Source organism: Cervus elaphus, chromosome X, assembly GCF_910594005.1.
Source record: "Cervus elaphus chromosome X, mCerEla1.1, whole genome shotgun sequence".
In the NCBI taxonomy this organism is placed as follows: domain Eukaryota; kingdom Metazoa; phylum Chordata; class Mammalia; order Artiodactyla; family Cervidae; genus Cervus; species Cervus elaphus.
This window is the reverse complement of record NC_057848.1, coordinates 80,783,144-80,806,339: the sequence shown is the minus strand read 5'-3', so window position 1 is coordinate 80,806,339 and position 23,196 is coordinate 80,783,144.

Here is a 23,196-nt window from a genome sequence, read left to right as displayed (position 1 = left end):
AGCTTTTCGCATCAGGTGGCCAAAGAATTGGAATTTCAGCTTCAGCATCAGTCCTTCAAATGAGTATTCAGGATTGATTTCCTTTAGGATAAACTGGTTGGATCTCCTTCCAGTCCAAGGGACTCTCAAGAGTTTTCTCCAACACCGCAATTCAAAAGCATCGTTTCTTTAGTGCTCAGCTTTCTTTATAGTCCAACTCTCACATCCATACATGACTACTGGAAAAACCATAACTTTGACTAGATGGACCTTTGCCAGCAAAGTAATGTCTCTGCTTTTTAATATGCTGTCTAGGTTGGCCATAGCTTTTCTTCCAAGGAGCAAGCGTCTTTTCATTTCATGACTGCAGTCACCATCTGCAGTGATTTTGGAGCCCCGAAAAATAAGGTGTCTCTCTGTTTCCATTGTTTCCTCATCTATTTGCCATGAAGTGATGGGACCGGATGCCATGATCTTAGTTTTCTGAATTTTGAGTTTTAAGCCAGTTTTTTCACTCTCCTCTTTCACTTTTATCAAGAGGCTCTTTAGTCCTTCTTTGCTTTCTGCCATAAGTGTGGTGTCATCTGCATATCTGAGGTTATTGATATTTCTCCTGGCAATCTTGATCCCAGTTTGGCTTTATCCTGCCTGGCATTTTGCATGATGCATTCTGCATAGAAGTTAAATAAGCAGGGTGACAATATATTGCCTTGACGTACTCCTTTCCCAATGTGGAACCAGTCTGTTGTTCCAAGTTCAGTTCTGTTGCTTTTTGGCCTCCATACAGATATTTCAGGAGGCAGATCTGGTGGTCTGGTATTCCCATCTCTTGAAGAATTTTCCACAATTTGTTGTGATCTACAGAGTCAAAAGTTTTGTGTAATCAATAAAGCAGAAGTAGATGTTTTTCTGGTATTATCTTGCTTTTTTGATGATCCAACGGATGTTGGCAATTTGATCTCTGGTTCCCCTGCCTTTTCTAAACCCAGTTTGAACATCTGGAAGTTTACCATTCTCTTGCTGTTGAAGCCTGGATTGGAGAGTTTTGAGCATTACTTTGTTAGCATGTCAGATGAATGCAATTTTGTGGTAGTTTGAACATTATTTGGCATTGCCATTCTTTGGGATTGGAATGAAAACTGACCTTTTCCAGTCCTGTGGCCACTGCTGAGTTTTCCCAATTTGCTGGCATATTGAGTGAAGCACTTTCACAGCATCATCTTTTAGGATTTGAAATAGCTCAGCTGGAATGCCATCACTTCCACTAGCTTTGTTCAAAGTGATGCTTCCTAAGGCCCGCTTGATTTTGCACTCCAAGATGTCTGGTTCTAGGTGAGTGATCACACCATCATGGTTATCTGGGTCATGAAGATCTTTTTTATATAGTTCTTCTGTGTATTCTTGCCACCTTATCTTAATATCTTCTGCTTCTGTTAGGTCTATACCATTTCTGTCCTTCATTGTGCCCATCTTTGCATGAAATGTTCCCTTGGTATCTCTCACTTTCTTGAATAGATCTCTAGTCTTTCCCATTCTATTGTTTTCCTCTGTTTCTTTGCATTGATCGCTGAGGAAGGCTTTTTTTTGTCTTTCCTTGCTATTCTTTGGAATTCTGCATTCAAATGGGTATATCTTTCTTGTTCTTCTTTACCTTTAGCTTCTCTTCTTTACTCAGCTATTTGTAAGGCCTCCTCAGACAACCATTTTGCCTTTTTGCATTTCTTTTTCTTGGGGATTGTGTTGATCATTGCCTCCTGTACAATGTAAAGAACCTCTGTCCATAGTTCTTCAGGCACTCTGTCTATCAGATTTAATTCCTTGAATCTATTTGTCACTTCCACTGTATAATCATAAGGGTCATTTAGGTCATACCTGAATGGTCTAGTGATTATCCCTACTTTCTTTAACTTAAGTCTGAGTTTTGTAATAAGAAGTTCATGATCTGAGCCACAGTCAGCTCCTGGTCTTGCTTTTGCTGACTGTATAGAGCTTATCCATCTTTGGCTGCAAGGAATATAATCAATCAATCCGATTTTGGTATTGACCATCTGGTGATGTCTATGTGTAGAGGACTTGTCCATGGCAAACCATTTCTGTATTCTTGTCTTGAGAGCCGCATGAACAGTATGAAAAAGCAAAAAGATATGACACTGAAAGATGAACTTGCCAGGTCGATAGGTGCCCAATATGCTATTGTAGAAGGGTGGAGAAATAACTCCAAAAAGAATGAGGAGACAGAGGCAAAGCAAAAACAACACCCAGTTGTGGATATGACTGGTAATGGAAGTAAAGTCCAGATGCTGTAAAGAACAATATTGCATAAGAACCTGGAATGTTAGGTCCATGAATCAAGGTAAATTAGAAGTGGTCAAACAGGAGTTGGCCAGATTGAAATCCACATTTTAGGAATCAGTGAACTAAAATGGACTGGAGTGGGCAAATTTAACTAAGATGACCATCATATCTACTACTGTGGGCAAGAGTCCCTTGGACAAGATGAAGTAGACCTCATAGTCAACAAAAAAGTCCAAAATGCAGTACTTCAGTGCAATGTCAAACACGACAGAATGATCTCTGTTCATTTCCAAGGTAAGCCATTCAATATCATAGTAATCCAAGACTATGTCCCAACCAGTAATTCCAAAGAAGCTGAAGTTGAATGGTTCTATGAAGACCTACAAGACCTTCTAGAACTAACACCCCCAAAATATGTCATTTTCATCATAGGGCACTGGAATGCAAAAGTAGGAAGTAGGTATCCAAGCATTACTTGGAGTTACAGGCAAGTTTGGCCTTGGAGTACAAAATGAAGCAGGTCAAAGGCTTACAGACTTTTGACAAGAGAACACACTGGTCATAGTCAAATAAATAAATGTTAATAAATCTATCTATTTTAAAAAGAAAAGGTATAATCTATTGTGTTAAATGCTATTGATAGGTCAATTAATATGAAGTTTGAGCCACATATGATGCACCTCACCTCTAGTATCTAACAATGGGAACACAAGACCCCTTAGCTATTTTAAAAACAGTAGCACTTAGTGTATAGCTATAAGAAGCCAAGACACTCTTCTTGAAGAGTGCATAGACTTTCACACTCACAGTCACAGCTCAGAGGCAACAGACTGGAAACTGCCTGGAAATCTAGCTATTTGCCAGGACTGCTCCAGTACCACACCCCTGCCCATACCAAGCTCCTGCTACAGCCCCTCTTGTTCCATTGTTGCTACCCATTATCATGGAGTGTGCCATTGCCAGTTAGAATGCACATACTTGAAGGGAATAAACATGGCTCAGACCCACCTCTGCCTCTGACCAGGGCAGCACAGCCATTACCAATTTGCATGTTCCTATACACACTCCAGAGAATGTGAAACTAACCCCAGGGCAGAGGCAGCCACTACAAAAACGTACAGCCTTGTACATATTTGACAGAGGGGAGGAGCAGCTCAGTGGTGTAGTACACAACCCATTTGACCAGGACCCAGCCTCTAACCAAGGCATGTATGCAAGGGGAAAAGTGAAACCAGCTAAGAGTTGCAACCCCAAGCCCTCAAGCCCTCAAGCCCCAGCATATACCAGACCAATATGGAAACTGCCTTGGTCTGGGATATGGAAGAGAAGCCCAGTTGCCTCAGGTCTCCTGAACCAGCCCTTAGCCCCCAGCTCCATCCGTGATAAAGCAGTGATGGCCACTGAGTACAAGAGAAGTCCTGACTTGCACCTGGCTTTGGTTCTAAACCCTCTGACTCCAGCCCTACCTCCCACCAAGGCAGTGACTGCCAGCACACCCCAGGAAAAGATGCAGCCTGTGCTCACTTCAGGTCCAGCTCTGTCAACAAAGTTACTGGGCACAAGCAGACTGCATAGAGACACTCCCACACAGGGACACACCTTCAAGACTGGAATAGGTAAATGTTTCACCAAATTCCAAAGAGACAAGAAGTTAAACAAAATAAAAAGACAAACAGATATATTTCAAATTAAAGAACAGAAGAAGGAAAATGCTGGAAAAAGCCCTAGTGAAACAGATAAACCTGATAAAGAGTTCAAAACAATATTAGTAAGAATCCTAACTAAAGTGAAGAAAAGAATAGATGAACATAGTAAGAATTTTAATAAATAACTAGAACATATGAAAAAGGACCAATCAGAGCTCAAGAATTCACACAAGGACACACCTTCAAGACTGGAATAGGTAAATGTTTCACCAAATTCCAAAGAGATAAGAAGTTAAACAAAATAAAAAGACAAACAGATATATTTCAAATTAAAGAACAGAGGAAGAAAAATGCTGGAAAAAGCCCTAGTGAAACAGATAAACCTGATAAAGAGTTCAAAACAGTATTAGTAAGAATCCTAACTAAAGTGAAGAAAGGAATAGATGAACATAGTGAGAATTTTAACAAATAACTAGAACATATAAAAAAGGACCAATCAGAGCTCAAGAATTCAATAATTGAAAGATACTCTAGAGGGTACAGTATATTAGGTGATACAGAAGTGTGCATAGGTGATCTGGAAGACAGGCTAATGGAAATCACCCAATCAGAACAGTAAAAAATAAAGTAAATTTTAAAAATGAGACTAGTTTAGGGGACCACTGGAACAATATCAAGCATAAACATTCACATTATAGGAGTCCAAGAGAGAGAAGAAAGAAAAGAGTGGAAAATTTATTTGATGGAATTATGGCTGAAAATTTTCAAACCCAAAGAGGGAAACATATATCCAGGTACAGGACATACAGAGAGTTTCTTTCTTTCTTTTTTTTTTTTTTTTCAGAGAGTTTCAAATAAGATTAAGACAAAGAAACCCACAACAATCATATCATGATTAAAATGGTAAAATTTAAAGATGAAAAGATACTTCTGAAGACAGCAAAAGATAAACATATAAAGGAACCCCCATAAATCTATCAGCCGAGTTTTCAGCAGAAACTTTGCAAACTGGAGGGGAGTGGCATAATATATTTAAAGTGCTGAGAGGGAAAAGCCTACAAACTTGGATACTCTACCTAGCAGGGTTATCATTCAGAATTGAAGACAATGCAAGGAGCTTCTTTCTCAGAAAGCAAAAAACTAAAAGCGTTTGTCAATACTAAACTTATGGGAAGTGTTACAAGGTTTTATTTAAGTGAAAAAGATAAGGCTACAAGAACAAAAAACACATTATAGGAAGGGAAAAATTCTACTGATAAAGGCAGTTCAGTTCAGTTCAGTCGCTCAGTCGTGTCTGACTCTTTGCGACCCCATGAATCGCAGCACGCCAGGCCTCCCTGTCCATCACCAACTCCCGGAGTCTACCCAAACCCATGTCCATCGAGTCGGTGATGCCATTCAACCATCTCATCCTATGTCATCCCCTTCTTCTCCTGCCCTCAATCCTTCCCAGCATTAGGGTCTTTTCCAATGAGTCAACTCTTCTCATCAGGTGGCCAAAGTATTGGAGTTTCAGCTTCAACATCAGTCCTTCCAGTGAACACCCAGGACACTCCTTTAGGATGGACTGGTTGAATCTCCTTGCAGTCCAAGGGACTCTCAAGAGTCTTCTCCAAAACCACAGTTCAAAAGCATCAATTCTTTGGTGCTCAGCTTTCTTCACCATCCAACTCTCACATCCATACATGACTACTGGAAAAACCATAGCCTCGACTAGATGGACCCTTGTTGACAAAGTGATGTCTCTGCTTTTAAATATGCTATCTGGGTTGGTCATAACTTTCCTTCCAAGGAGTAAGCGTCTTGTAATTTCATGGCTGCAATCACCATCTGCAGTGATTTTGGAGCCCCCAAAAATAAAGTCTGACACTGTTTCCCCACTTATTTTCCATGAAGTGATGGGACTAGATGCCATGATCTTAGTTTTCTGAATGTTCAGCTTTAAGCCAACTTTTTCACTCTTCTTCACTTCATCAAGAGACTTTTTAGTTCCTCTTCACTTTATTCCATAAGAGTGGTGTCGTCTGCATTTCTGAGATTATTGATATTTCTCCTGGCAATCTTGATTCCAATTTGTGCTTCTTCCAGCCCAGCGATTCTCATGATGTACTCTGCATATACGTTAAATAAGCAGGGTGACCATATACAGCCTTGACGTATTCCTTTTCCTATTTGGAACCAGTCTGTTGTTCCATGTCCAGTTCTAACTGTTGCTTCCTGACCTGCATACAGGTTTCTCAAGAGGCAGATCAGGTGGTCTTGTATTTTGTGATCCACACAGTCAAAGGCTTTGGCATAGTCAATAAAGTAGAAATAGATGATTTCTGGAACTCTCTTGGTTTTTCGATGATCCAGCAGATGTTGGCAATTTGATCTCTGGTTCCTCTGCCTTTTCTAAAACCAGCTTCTACATCTGGAAATTCACGGTTCACATATTGCTGAAGCCTGGCTTGGAGAATTTTGAGCATTAGTTTACTAGCGTGTGAGATGAGTGCAATTGTGCGGTAGTTTGAGGATTCTTTGGGATTGGAATGAAAACTGACCTTTTCCAGTCCTGTGGCCACTGCTGAGTTTTCCAAATTTGCTGGCATATTGAGTGCAGCACTTTCACAGCATTGTCTTTCAGGATTTGAAATAGCTCAACTGGAATTCCATCACCTCCACTAGCTTTGTTCATAGTGATGCTTTCTAAGGTCCGCTTAACTTCACATTCCAGTATGTCTGGCTCTAAGTGAGTGATCACACCCTTGTGATTATCTGGGTCATGAAGATCTTTCTTGTACAGTTCTTCTGTGTATTCTTGCCACCTCTTCTTAATGTCTTCTGCTTCTTTCAGGCCCATACCATTTCTGTCCTTTATCGAACCCATCTTTGGAAGAAATGTTCCCTTGGTATCTCTAATTTTCTTGAAGAGATCTCTAGTCTTTCCCATTCTGTTGTTTGCCTCTATTTCTTTGCATTGATCTCTGAGGATGGCTTTCTTATCTCTCCTTACTATTCTTTGGAACTCTGCATTCAGATGGGAATATTTTTCCTTTTCTCCTTTGCTTTTCAAGGCAAATATATAGTAAAGGCTGTGCAGATCAACTACTCAAATAAACTAGTACAAAGATTGAAAGACAAAATTATAAAATTAAATATAGCTACAATAAACATTTTAGAGATAAACATGAAGATATAAAATATGACATAAATGATAAACATGACAGGGGAGTAAAAAATGTAGAGCTTTTAGAATATGTTTGAACTTAAATATCTATAGTTGAAAACAAGTAGATATAGGTCAACACATATGAATTCCGTGGTAATCACATATCAAAATCCAACAATAGATAAACAAACTAGAGAGAAATAAACAAAAAAAAACACAATACTAAAGAAAATCATCAAACTATGAAGGAAGAGATTTAAAGAAGAAAAGAATAGGAAAGAACTACAAAAAGCAACCAGGAAACAAATTTAAAAATGGCAAAAATTACTTACTTGTCAATAATCACTTTAAATGTCAATGGACTATATGCTCCCATGAAAAGACGTAGGTTGCTGAATGGACAAAATAACAATACAGATTGAAAGTTAAGGGATGGAAACAGATATTCCATGCAAATGTAACTGGAAAGAAATCTGGGGTAGCAATACTCATATAAGACTAAGTAGAATTTAAAACAAAGTCTATAATAAAACACAAATGAGAATTTCACAATTTGTATGGAAATACAAAAAACCTCGAATAGCCAAAGTAATCTTGAAAAAGAAGAATGGAACTGGAGGAATCAACCTGCCTGACTTCAGACTCTACTACAAAGCCACAGTCATCAAGACAGTGTGGTACTGGCACAAAGACAGAAATATAGACCAATGGAACAGAATAGAAAGCCCAGAGATAAATCCACGAACCTATGGACACCTTATCTTTGACAAAGGAGGCAAGGATATACAATGGAAAAAAGACAACCTCTTTAACAAGTGGTGCTGGGAAAACTGGTCAACCACTTGCAAAAGAATGAAACTAGAACACTTTCTAACCCCATACACAAAAATAAACTCAAAATGGATTAAAGATCTAAATGTAAGACCAGAAACTATAAAACTCCTAGAGGAGAACATAGGCAAAACACTCTCCAACATAAATCACAGCAAGATCCTCTATGACCCACCTCCCAGAATATTGGAAATAAAAGCAAAAATAAACAAATGGGATCTAATGAAACTTAAAAGCTTTTGCACTACAAAAGAAACTATAAGTAAGGTGAAAAGACAGCCGTCAGATTGGGAGAAAATAATAGCAAATGAAGAAACAGACAAAGGATTAATCTCAAAAATATACAAGCAACTCCTGCAGCTCAATTCCAGAAAAATAAATGACGCAATCAAAAAATGGGCCAGAGAACTAAACAGACATTTCTCCAAAGAAGACATACAGATGGCTAACAAACACATGAAAAGGTGCTCAACATCACTCATTATTAGAGAAATGCAAATCAAAACCACAATGAGGTACCATTACACACCAGTCAGGATGGCTGCTATCCAAAAGTCTACAAGCAATAAATGCTGGAGAGGCTGTGGAGAAAAGGGAACCCTCTTACACTGTTGGTGGGAATGCAAACTAGTACAGCCACTATGGAAAACAGTGTGGAGATTCCTTAAAAAACTGGAAATAGAACTGCCATATGACCCAGCAATCCCACTTCTGGGCATACACACTGAGGAAACCAGATCTGAAAGAGACACGTGCACCCCAATGTTCATCGCAGCACTGTTTATAATAGCCAGGACATGGAAGCAACCTAGATGCCCATCAGCAGATGAATGGATAAGGAAGCTGTGGTACATATACACCATGGAATTTTACTCAGCCGTCAAAAAGAATTCATTTGAACCAGTCCTAATGAGATGGATGAAACTGGAGCCCCTTATACAGAGTGAAGTAAGCCAGAAAGATAAAGAACATTACAGCATACTAACACATATATATGGAATTTAGAAAGATGGTAACGATAACCCTATATGCAAAACAGAAAAAGAGACACAGAAATACAGAACAGACTTTTGAACTCTGTGGGAGAAGGTGAGGGTGGGATGTTTCAAAAGAACCGCATGTATACTATCTATGGTGAAACAGATCACCAGCCCAGGTGGGATGCATGAGACAAGTGCTCCGGCCTGGTGCACTGGGAAGACCCAGAGGAATCGGGTGGAGAGGGAGATGGGAGGGGGGATCGGGATGGGGAATAAGTGTAAATCTATGGCTGATTCATATCAATGTATGACAAAACCCACTGAAATGTTGTGAAGTAATTAGCCTCCAACTAATAAAAAAATTAAAAATAAAATAAAATAAAATAAAATAAAATTTAAAAAAAAAAATAAAATAAAACACAAATGAGGGCATGATACAATAATAAAAGGATCAGCACAAGAGGATATAACTTTAATAAACATATATGCACCTAATATAGAACTCACCTATATAAAGCAAACATTAATAGACATAAAAGGAGAAATTGACAATAATAAAATAATAGTAGGGGACTTTAACACTCATTTACGTTAATGAATAACTCATTCAGACAGAAAATCAATAGGGAAAGAGTGGCCTTAAATGACACATTAGACTCGTTGTACTTAATAGATATCTACAGGACAGTCCATTCTAAAACAGCAGAATACACATTCTTTTCACGTGCACATGGAATGCCCTCTAGGACAGATAACATACTAGGCCAAAAAACAAGTCTCAACAAATACAAGGACAGAAAGTATACCAAGTATCTTTTCCAACCACAAGGATATGAAACTAGAAGTTAATTACAGGAAAAAATTGGAAAAACACAGAAAAGTAAATACTAAACAATGTGTTATTAAACAGCCAATAGATCAATGAAGAAATCAAAGGAAATCAGAAAATACTTTGAGACAAAAAATAAAAACACAACTTTCCAAACTTTTTGATTCAACAAAATGGTTCTAAGAGGGATGTTTATGTTCATAAAAGCATACCTCAAGGAACCAAAAAAGAAAAACAACACAAAAAATCTCAAATAACAACCTAACCTACCATCTAAAGAAATCAGAAAAAGAACAAACAAAACCCAAAGTCATCAGAAGGAAGGAAACAATAAAGATCAGAGAAGAGATAAATAAAATAGAGACTCCAGCCCGATTTGAAAGATTATTGAAACAAAGAGCTGTCTTTTTAAAGATAAAGAAAATTGATACACCTTTAGTCAGGCTCACTAGAAAAAAAGTAAGGAATGAAAGAGAAGTTACTATTGATATCACAGAATTACAAATAATCATAAGGTAATACTGAACAGTTATAAATGACAAACTGGACAATCTAGAAGAAATAGATAAATTCATAGAACTATACAATTTTCCAAAAATTAATCAGTTAACATAGGTAATCTGAACAGGTTGATGAGTAATATTGAAATTGAATCAGTAATCAAAAAATTTCCAACAAACAAAAGCCCAGGATGACATAGCTTCACAGGGAGATTCTACCAAACATATAAATAAGAGCTAATACCTATTCTTCTCAAACTATTAAAAAAAAAAAAAAAACTAACATGAGGGAACACTCAAATTCATTCTATAAGGGTACCATTACCCTGAAATGAAAACCAGACAAAGACACTACATGCACACACACACAAAAAAATTGCAGGCCAATATACTTAATGAATATATTTGCAAATACCTTCAACAAAATATAAACAAACTAAATTCAAGAATATGTAAAAAGGATCATACACTGTGATCAAGTGGGACTTATTCTAGGGACACAGGAAAGCATGATCAATAATTGCAAATCAATCAATGTGACACATCTCAATAACAAAATGAAGGGTAAAAATCACATGATCATCTCAAAAGATGAGGAAAAGCATTTCACAAAATCCAACATCAATTTATGATAGAAACTCTCAACAAAGTGGTTATAGAGGAAATGTACCTCCACATAATAAAAGCCATAAATGACAGACAGTTAATATCATACTCAATAATAAAAAGCTGAAAGCTTTTCCTCTAAGATGATGAACAAGACAAGGATGCCCACTCTCATCATATTTAATATAATGTTGGAAGTTCTAGTCACAGCAAGTAGACAAGAAAAAGAAAGAAAGTATCCAAATTGGAAGGAAAGAGGTAAAACTGTCACTATTTGCATATGACATGATACTATAGATAGAAAATCATAAAATCTTCACCAAAAATCTATTAGAACTAAGAAATTATTTCAGTGAAGTTGCAAAATGAAAGATTAATATATAGAAATTTGTTGAACATCTATACACTAAAAATGAACTATCAGAAAGAGAAAGCAAGAAAACAATAACATGTACAATAACATCAAATAGAATAAAATACCTATTAATACATTTAATCAAGGAGGTAAAAGACTCTGAAAACTGTAAGATATTGATGAAAGAAACTGAAGATAATAAAATAAATAGAAATAGATCTTGTGTTCATAAACTGCAAGGATTAATATAGTGAAAATGTCCATACTCTATCTAAAGCAATCTAAAGATTCAATGCAATGCCTATAAAACACTATGAAAATTTTCACAGAACTAGAAAAAATAATCCTAAAAATTTTATGGAACCAAAAATACCCCAAATAGGCAAAGCAATCTTGAGGAAACATAATGAAGTTGGAAGTATCATGTACCTCAACTTAAGACTATACTACAAAACTATTGTAATCAAAACAGTACAGTACTGGTGCAAAAACAGACACATAGATCAATGGAACAGAATAGAGAACTCAGAAATAAACCAACACAATATGGTAAGTTAATCTATGACAAGGGGGCAAAAACATACAATGGAGAAAAGACAGTCTCTTCAATAATTAGTGCTGAGAAAACTGTACAGCTACATGTAAAAGAATGAAATTAGAAGATTTTTCACACCACATGCAAAAATAAACTCAAAATAGATTTAAGACCTAAATAACCCCCTATATAATCCTTGAAATAAAACATAAAGTACACAAAGTACACTCTTTGACATAAAATCTTAGCAATATTATCTGGACCTATCTCCCCTACCAAGGGAAACAAGAGCAAAAATAAACAAGTGAGATCTAATTAAAGTTTTTGTGTAGCCAAGAAACCATCAACAAAACAAAAAGAAAATATCTGAATGAGAGAAGATATTTGTAAATGGTATGTCTGATAAGGATTTAATATCCAAAAAATAAGGGCTTCCCTGGTGGCTCTTTACTGATTTCCCTGGTGGCTCAGGTGATAAAGAGTCCACCTGCAATGCAGGAGATCCATGTTCAATCCCTGGATCAGGAAGATCCCCTAGAGAAGGGAACAGCTACCCACTCTGGTATTCTTGCCTCGAGAATTCCATGGACAGAGGAGCTTGGTGGGCTACAGTCCATAGAGTCACATAGAGTTGGACACGACTGAGCAACTAACACTTTTACTAACACAGGTGTCTCAGTGGTAAAGAATTCACTTGCCAATCAATGCAGGAGATACAGGTTCAATCACTGGATTGGGAAGATCTCTTGCAGAAGGAAACGGCAACCCACTCCAGTGTCCTTGCCTGAGAAATCTCATGGACAGAGGAGACTGTGGGTGTGTGCTCAGTCACTTCAGTTGTGTCCAACTCTTTGTGACCCTGTGGACTGTAGCCCACCAAGCTTGATAAAAATCTAAACTAATAATCACTATGAATGTGAGAATCCAAATATGCCTGTTAAAATACACAAATAGTTATAGGTTAAAAAATTGACCTGACCTAATATTGCCAAATAATGTCTATCAGAAACCCACTTTAAAGACTCAGATAGATTAAATGTTAAGTGACAGAGAATGATATATAATAAAAGAAAGTTGAGCTGATTTCATACAAAGCAGACTTCAGAATAAGGGAGAGGATTAATGACAAAAAAAAGTTCGAGTGGATAGGATAAGAGGGCCAGTTGCCCAATAAATCATAGCAGTCCTAGTATGTGTGCATTTAATGACAAAGCATCAAAGATATGTGATGCAAAAGCTGATAGAACTAAAAGAAAAACAGATATATCCACTCTTACGTTTAAAGAATTGAAAAAACTGTCAATCATTTATAAATCAAGCATGCAGAAAATCAGTAAGAATACAGTAGGCCAGAACAGCATAGTCAACTTGACTGAATTGACATTAGTGGAGAACTTCAAACAACTGTAGAATACACGTCTTCTCAACCTCACATGGAGTATTCACCACTATGGAACACCTTCTAAAACACACTTTCGTAAATTTAAAACAATAGAAATCATACAAAGTGTGTTTTCAGAATACAATGGAATTGAATTAGTAATCAACATCAGAAAGAAATCATGACATCCCCAAATATTTGGGAATTAAACAACACTTCTATGTATAACACAGGTCAACGAAGAAGTCTCAAGATAAATTTTAAAATATTTTGAACTAAATTTATTGAAAATAAAAATTATCAAAGTTCTGGCATGTTGCAGAAGCAGTGCTAATGGAGAACTTATAGCATTAAATGTATATATTATAAAAGAAGAAAGATCTAATATCAATATCCTAAGCATTTACCTTGTGAAAGTGAAAGTATTAGTCACTCAGTTGTGTCCATCTCTTTGGGATCCCATGGACTACAGCCCATCAGGCTCCTCTGTCTACGGAATTCTCCAGGCAAAAATACTATAGTGGATAACCATTCCATTCTCCAGGGGATCTTCCCAACCCAAGGATTGAACCTGGGTTTCCTGCATTGCAGGCAGATTCTTTACCGTCTGAGCCACCAGGGAAGCCTAAAGAGTTTCAAGGCAGCCAGGAGTCGAACCTAGGATCTTCTGATCCTTAGAAACCTGAAAAAGAAGGGCAAGTTAAGCCTAAAGCAATCAAAAGAAAATAAATTATAAGTATTTGAACAGAAATGAAAAAAAAGAGAAAACAAAAAAGCAATAGAGAAATCAATGAAACCAAAAACTGGCTCCTAGAAAAGAGGGGAAAAATGAATAATTGTCTAGCTAGACTAACCTTAAAAAAAGAAAATACACAAATAGCCAATGTCAGAAACTAAAGGGATCATTACTACTGATCCTGTGAACATTTAAATATAATAAAAGAATACTAGGAACAATTCTGTGCCCACAACTTGATAACATATGACATATACCAGCTCCTTGAAAAACACAAACTAGAAATGCTCACACAGGATCAGTAGCAATGAGTATACCTAATACCCAGATCTTGTTTTCTATTCCTATTTAAAAAAAAAAAAGGATACAGAACACAACAGACAATCAAAAACTCTACTACACTTTTGTTTTTCTTCATCTCAATTCATTTCAGTTCCTTCTTGTATGGAATTAAAAACCTTGGAATCATCCTTGACTTCTCTCATTCTTGTACTCCTTAAAAAATTGATCTAGGGATTCTGTTGGCCTTAGCAACATACAATATTGTCAACCAACTAATTCTCATTCCCTCCAATGCTGTTACCCTGGTCAAAGTCACCAGCATCTCCCAATTTGTTTGTTTTAATAGTTTTGTTGTTTTTTTTTTTTACCTGTTTTAGCTCTTGCCCTCCTACAGTATATTTTCAAAAAGTCAGAGTAATCCTTTTGATACCTAAGTCAGCTCATATGTTTCTTATGCATAAAATCATCTAAAGACATTCTCTCAGAATAAAATCCAAAGTCCTTTAAATGGTCTAAACCTTTACTTTATGAATTCCACTTCATAAAGTGACCAATGCCCAGCTTCATGGATCTCTTGTCTGTTCAAGTGCCACTGGTCATTTATGTAACTGCAATACTCCAAACCACAACTTATTCATCATCTCCATTGACTACAGCAACTCTAACATTCTTGCTCCTTTAACCTACTTGGCATGTTTCCATCTCAGAGCCTTTGTACTTGCTGTTTTCTCTTCCTATAAGGCTCTTTGTTGAAATAGACACATGACTTGCTCCCTCACCAATGTCAAATCTTTGCTCACATATGAATTCAGCGAGACTTACCCTGACCACCCTCTTTCAAACTGCAGTCAACTACTCTAGCACTCCTCCCCTTTAGCATGCTTTGTTTTTCCATAATATTTCACCTTCCATTATACTCTATACTTACTCATGTTGCTTATTTAGTGTTTCACTCTTCTAGAAAATAAGTTCCATGAAGATGAAGGGTTTTGCCTCTTGTTTACTGTTATATCACCAGCATCTAGAAGAGAGACTCAAAAATACTAGATACTCAAGAAAGGTTGGTGAATTTTGAATCAAGTTCTACCTGGACTGCTTTCAAGGCTATTCTTACCTGGACATATGTTACACCCTGAATTCATCTATAATCACCATTGCTATTTTGCTGCCAATTGCACAGATGCAGGTGATTGCTATTACTGATCAACGCTCTACACCTATGTGTGCTGTGTGCTAAGTTGTTTCAGTTATGTCCAACTATTTACGACCCTATGGGCTGAAGGCCGCCAGGCTCCTGTGTCTATGAGATTTCTCAGGCAAGTATACTGGAATGGATTGGCATGCCCTCCTCCAGGACATCTTCCTGATCCAGGGATCAAAACTGTGTCTCTTATGTCTCCTGCACTGGCAGACAGGTTCTTTATAACTAGCACCACCTGGGAATCCACCTCTACATGTATAAGTGCTAGTTACTGCTACCACCATTTGGGGCAAACTTGACCAATGCCCAGCTTCATGGATCTCTTGTCTGTTCAAGTGCCACTGGTCATTTATGTAACTGCAATACTCCAAACCACAACTTAAGAGTGTGCCTGAGTCATTATCTTCACCATTACAATGTGTTTTTTATATAATCATTTGCTATAATAATCTCCTAGACTTAAACTTCTCAGAACTATAAGGAAAAGCCTTTTTATCACATCTTTGTGCTAGTTTAGAAAGGTCTGACAGTACATATGCAATAACTCTTATGCTATAACACGTTTAGTTTTATGCTCACGGCTATTTCTTCTAAGACACAAAGGTGCTTCTTGAGAGTGGGGTCAAGGTGGGTTCAATCATCTTGGACCAAGTATGCCTTAATGTTGTCAGAAGGCCATATACTTTCCAGTGCTTACTGTTCTCTAACTTCTGTCCCTGTTACATGTTTGACTAATATTGCTAGACTGGGCTCACTTGCAGGGCCCTGTAGTTTCTTCTATCATACCCTCCAAATATAGTTTGTCAGATGTGTTTCTATGTGGAGCATATAAACATGCACTTCAGTGTACAAAGTCAAGTTCTTTCCTAGGAGGTGAACTGAATCTAATGAGGGCCTTCATCAAAGATGGCACTTCTATGGTCTGGTCAACACAGACATAACCTCCTCCACATATCAGTCAGATGTGTTTGTTCTTGTTTTTTAGTTGTTCAGTCGTGTCCAACTCTTCTGTGACCCCATGGAGTGTAGCCCGCCAGGCTTCTCTGTCTATGGGATTTTCCATGCAAGAATACTGGAGTGGTTTGCCATTTCCTTCTCCAGGGGATCTTTCTGACCCATGGACTGAACCTATGTCTCCTGCATTGGCAGGAGGATTCTTTACCACTGAGCCGCCTGGGAAGCCCCTCAGATGTGTTTAGAAGGGTGTTTATATGATAAAATGAAATCAGATTTAGATTCATGGAGTCAAGATGCTTTTGTCTCAGGAAGATTGTGTAGTTTTTCAGCTGTATCTGGGGCAATATTATTGGGAAAAAGACACTATAGATTTGAAGACAGGGGGGTCCTGACTGGGAAAGCATTGCTGTGATATGATCAATAGGGCCTAAGGACTTATGTCATTCCTGGCCTTTAGCTCTCATTTTGAAAAACACTTTATCAGTATGATGGTTAGGATTAAAATCTGTGGCCAGTGACTGAAACATTCAAAATTGCCATTACTTAAATAGCTTAGAAAAGTACTTCTCTCATGGAAATCTGAAGTTGTATGTGACAGGGGTGACATGGTAGCTCTAACTATTGAAATCTTAAAGGACTTAAGCTCCTCCAGTTCATTCTTCACCTTTGCTGAGTGGGGCCCTTATTCTTAGGTCTGAAGCATCACTCACATTACAGGTAGCAGGACAGAGGAAAAGATGAAGAAAAAGGCACAACATGCAACTTTCAGTACTTTTATAAGGAAGATTGTAGGAAGATTTCATATGACACTTCTACTTTCATCTCATTGACTAGAACTTATCACATGTCACATGTAGGGAGGCTTAGAAATGTATTATTTATCTAGGGAGCTACATTTCCAACTGAAATTACTATTAATCGGCTCATTGAATCTAAGGTCCTGCAGCAGGTTTGAGAAAAATGGATATTAGAGGCAGTCTCTGCCACCACCCTTCTCAATTACATATATATGTAGTGCATTTAGCATCAATAGGTATATGCATGTGCATGCAGGTGCTCATGTGTGCAGTGGGAATAGTCTTTATGGAAGAAGTGGTGAGATGAGACAGTGGTTAAAAATGTGGACTTGATACCACTCAATTTGGCTGTAAACTTAAAACTGCTCTAAAAATATATCAAAATAACTTAAAGAAAACCCCAAATGATGTCAACCCTGAATATTCATTGGAAGGACTGACGCTGAAGCTGAAGCTCCAATGCTTTGGCCATCTGATCCAAAAAGCCAGCCCACTGGAAAAGGCCCTGCTGTTGGGAAAAATTGAAGGCAGGAGGAGAAGGGAGCAACAGGATGAAATGGTTGGATAGCATCACTGACTTGATGGACATGAATCTGAGCAAGCTCTGGGAGTTGGTGATGGACAGGGAAGCCTGTCTTACTGCAAAGAGTTCATGGGGTTGCAAAGAGTCGGACACAATTCAGCGTCTGAACAACAAACATGATCTTGAGACAGCAGACCTTAGATTTAAACCCCAGTTCTTCCACTTACAAGTCGTATGAACTTTGACAAGTTATTTCACCTCCTTGAACCTCAATTTACCACATGTGAAGCAGACAAAACACCAATTCTGGGATTATTGAAATTTTAATATGAATAATATATATAAATTGCTTTTTTTTTTCATTCCAGCATTTTTTTTTAATTTTCTTTTATTATTATTTTTTTTTCCAGTGGATTTTGTCATACATTGATATGAATCAGCCATAGATTTACATGTATTCCCAATCCCTATCCCCCCTCCCACCTCCCTCTCCACCCGATTCCTCTGGGTCTTCCCAGTGCACCAGGCCGGAGCACTTGTCTCATGCATCCCACCTGGGCTGGTGATCTGTTTCACCATAGATAGTATACATGCTGTTCTTTTGAAATATCCCACCCTCACATTCTCCCACAAAGTTCAAAAGTCTGTTCTGTATTTCTGTGTCTCTTTTTCTGTTTTGCATATAGGGTTATCGTTATCACCTTTCTAAATTCCATATATATGCTTAAGAACAGCATTTTATATATAGTAAGTTCAATAAATAGCTCATATATATATGACTATTTACATAAAATTTTACCTATATATCTATATGGAAGCCATTCAAACAATAACTTAAAAACTGTAGCATTGCATGTCAATTTTCAAAGAGATACTGTGACTTTCTGACAGGGCCCTAAAGTCAAAAGAGCTGAGTTTTAACTCAGATGGCCTTGGGCAATTCATTTACTATTTTTTATTTTAAATTTCCTTCCTTTTTTTTCTGTCTCTCACTTTCTTTCTTTTTTTCTTCTTTGTATTGTATTAATAGCATCAAGGATCACAAAGGGTAATAGAAATGCCTTAGGGAAAGTATATAGTAAATCCTCCTTGGCATCCTTGGTCTCTACATACTACATGCTAGTAGCACCCACCTCACTCTTTTGTGACAATGAAAATTGTCTTCAGACATTGCCAAATGACCTCTGAGGGAAAAATTGCACCCAGTTCAGAGCCATTATTCTAGACAATAAGATATTGAAACAGTACATGCTAAGTGTTACCAGTTTAGAATGTGTGTTTGCTTAGTTGCTCAGTCATGCCTGACTCTTTGCAACCCCATAGACTACCATGTCCCAGGCTCCTCTGTCCATGGGGATTATCCAGGCAAGAATACTGGAATGGGTTGCCATGCCCTCCTCCAGGGATCTTTCCAACTCAGGGATCAAACTCAGGTCTCATGCATTTCAGATTCTTTACCATCTGAGCCACCAGGGAGCCCAAGAATGCTGGAGTGGGTAGCCTATCCCTTCTGCAGAGAATCTTCCAGACCCAGAAATTGAACCGGGGTCTCTTGCATTGCTGGTGGATTCTTTACCAGCTGAGCTACCTATTAACCATTTAATAAAAATTGTATTAAATATGACATGAATTTAAAGCATTTTTCTTTTGTGGTCTCCTAGCATGTAAAGTTATATAAGACTTTTATAAGTCTTTCAGTAATCACTGGTGCATCATAGAATTGCGTGCAGGAAGTTGGATTTTTAAATGAAAAAGACAAAATTATATGATACTAAAATTGTTGTGCATTCTATAACACTGCAATTGTTTTAAATAATCTGGCATGAAGTAGAATAGAAACAAGTGTCACCTATATACCCTACTCCTAGGCTTTCTAGTGAACTCATCCAGTCCTTCAACATCTCAGTTTCTAAATACTCATTTTGGGCAAAAGAGTAAAATTTTCGGAGGAAGACTGGCCTGAATTTTTGTCTTTTTTTCTTGGAGGAGTCCAAAAATATCGCTGTATCTATTTTCATAAAATAATTTCTCATGTCCCTCTTTTCTCATACATGATCCTATAGCGCCACTTAGTGGCTAGTACAGCTAATAGGAAAAGCAAATTTAAAAGTAGTTTTTAAAATATTTTCTAATATTTTCCTATTAGATTTAACTTTCCTGATAGGAAAATAGATGTCATTCCTATCTTCTAATTTTGTTATGCTTGTTTAAAATAATCAAGTGCAGCAGAACTATAATACAAATGTCAAAAAGTTGCAGTTTCATCTAATTTCTGGTAAAATTTATATTCCCCTTTGTTAGATGTTGTGTTAGAAGCCTAAGCTCAAGTCCAGGTGAAGGAACCCCTTTTCTCTTGTACTGCTTGATTTTTCTCTAAAAACAGCAATTAGAGCGAGGTAGAGGAATCAAGGGGAAATGAATAGCTGGTGGTCCAGACGTGTCATGCAGAATTTATGAAAGTATCTTTTTCAGGGGAGAGGCCATTGTTATTTTATTATGGAAGTAATAAAAACAATTCAAAAATTATGAAGGATACATAAGATAATGTATATAGTCTTATCTCTATGTAGATAATTACTTTTAAATGTTTGGTGTGTGTGTGTGTGTGTGTATGTGTGTGTGTTCTATGTACAAGTTCTATAGAAAAAAATTGTTTTTCTTTCTTAAACCAATAGATAAAAATAAACTGAAGACAAATTTCCATTACAATTGAGGAACACAACATCCATTATTTGGTGAAACTTTTTATAACTGAAAAAGTAATATTCAGACATGACTAAAAGTTCTACAGGTATGAAAGGATAGAAAAATAGATGTCTTACCCAATCAGAATTTTTTTCCTTTCTCAGAGACATTGTATGTTGATTGTGTAAAGTTATTATGTAATACAGTAGATAATATAAATGATATAATATTTAATTATGCTATGTATTTTTTGTACCTTGTATAATCCCTTTAATGAATCTGAGAGATCTACCATATTGGCCTATCTAGATATGTTCCATTTTTGTTAATGGCATATTTTCTGCTGTATAGGTTTACTATATTTTTTAAACCAGTCATCTACTGATGGGAATTCAGTTTTTTTTTTCTCCTAGTCCAGTACTTTATTACAACCAATCAGGCAGCAAGCATTTTTTTGCATATAACTGTGTACATGTCTGAGTATATCTGTAGTATATATTTCTAGAACCAAAACTACTGGTTCAAAGGGAATGTGTGTACTGAATGCTATTGTCAAATTCCTTTGCAGAGACTGTAACAATAGAACATACAAGTGGAATAATACAAAAGTCTTTAACCTTTGCCAATCTGACAGATAAAAAATGATTATCTTTGTTCTCATTCTTGTTTTTTCATTATGAGTGAACCAAATATTTAAATAAATTTATAAGTATTTCATATTTTTTGATGATTTCATTGTTCATGTCTTTTTTATTTGTTTTTTAATTGAAGGATAATTGCTTTACAGAATTTTGTTGTTCTCTGTCAAACCTCAACAAGACTCAGCCATAGGTATATATAATATCCCCTCCTTTTTGAACCTCCCTCGTATCTCCCTCCCCATCCCACCCCCTCTAGGTTGATACAGAACCCCTGTTTGACTTTCCTGAGACATATAGCAAATTCCCTTTGGCTATTTATTTTACATATGGTAAGTTTCCATGTTACTCTCTCCATACATCTCACCCTCTCCTCCCCTCTCCCTATGTCCATAAGTCTATTCTCTATGTATGTTTCTTCATTGCTGCCCTGTAAATAAATACTTCAGTATCATTTTTCTAGATTCCGTATATATGTATTAGAGTACGATATTTATCTTTTACTTTTTGACTTACTTCACTCTGTAAAATAGGCTCTAGGTTGATCCACCTCATTAGAACTGACTCAAATGTGTTCCTTTTATGACTGAGTAATATTCCTTTTGTATATGTACCACAACTTCTTTATCCATTCATCCATTCATCTAGGTTGCTTCTATGTTCTAGCTATTGTAAATAGTGCTTCAATGAATAATGGGATACATGTGTCTTTTTCAATTTTGGTTTACTCAGTGTGTATGCCTAAGAGTGGGATTACTGGGTCATCAGTTCAGTTCAGTCAGTTCAGTTGCTCAGTCATGTCTGACTCTTTGCAACCCCATAGACTGCAGCACACCAGGCCTCCTTGTCCATCACCAACTCCCAGAGCTTCCTCAAACTCATGTCCATCGAGTTGGTGATGCCATCCAATCATCCCCTCCTCTGTCGTCCCCTTCTCTTTCTGCCTTCAATCTTTCCCAGCATCAGGGTCTTTTCAAATGAGTCAGTTCTACGCATCAGGTGGCCAAAGTATTGGAGTTTCAGCTTCAGCATCAGTCCTTCCAATGAACACCCAGGACTGATCTCCTTTAGGATGGACTGGTTGGATCTCCTTTCAGTCAAAGGGACTCTCAAGAGTCTCCTCCAACACCACAGATCAAAAACATCAACTCTTCAGCGCTCATATAGTGGTTTTATTTCTAGTTTTTTAAAGGAATCTCCATACCATCTTCCATAGTGTCTGTATCAATTTACATTCCCACCAACAGGGCAAGAGCCTTCCCTCTTCTCCACACCCTCTCCAGCATTTATTGTTTGTAGACTTTTTAATGATGGCATTCTGACTCATGTGAGGTGATATCTCACTGTAGTTTATATTTGCATTTCTCTAATTATGAGCGATGTTGAGCATCTTTTCATGTGCTTGTTAGTCATCTGTATGTCTTCTTTGGAGAAATGCCTGTTTAAATCTTTTTCCCACTTTTTGATTGGGTTGTTGGTTTTTCTGGTATTGAGTTGTATCAGCTGCTTTTATATTTTGGAAATTAATCCTTTGTCAGCTGTTTCATTTGCTATTATTTTCACCCATACTGAAGGTTATCTTTTCACCTTGCTTATAGTTTCTTTTGTTGTGCAAAATCTTTTAAGTCTAACAAGGCCCCACTTGTTTACTTTTGTTTTATTTCCATACTCTAGGAGGTGGGTCATAGAGGATCTTGCTTTGATTTATGTCAGCGAGTGTTCTGCCTATGTTTTTCTCTAAGAGTTTTATAGCTTCTGGTCTTACATTTAGGTCTTTAATCCACTTTGAATTTATCTTTGTGTTTGCTGTTATGAAGTGCTCTAATTAACCCAGGTCTCCCGCATTGTAGACAGACACTTTACCATCTGAGCCACCAGGGAAGTCCTCTTTTACATGTAGCTGTCCAATTTTCTCAGCATCATGTATTGAAGAGGCTGTCTTTGCTCCATTGTATATTCTTGCCTCATTTGTCAAAAAATAAGGTACCCATTGGGTCATGGGTTTATTTCTGGGCTTTCTATCTTGAGCAATTTGTCTATATTTCTGTTTTTTTGTGCCAGTACCATACTCTCTTGATGACTGTAGCTTTGTAGTATAGTCTGAAGTCAGGCAGGTTGATTCCTCCAGCTCCATTCTTCTTTCTCAAGACTGCTTTGGCTATTCAGGGTCTTTAGTGTTTCCATATGAGTTGTGAAATTTTTTATTCTAGTTCTGTGAAAAATGCCATTGGTAGTTTGATAGGGATTGCATTGAATCTGTAGATTGTGTTTGGTAGTATAATCATTTTC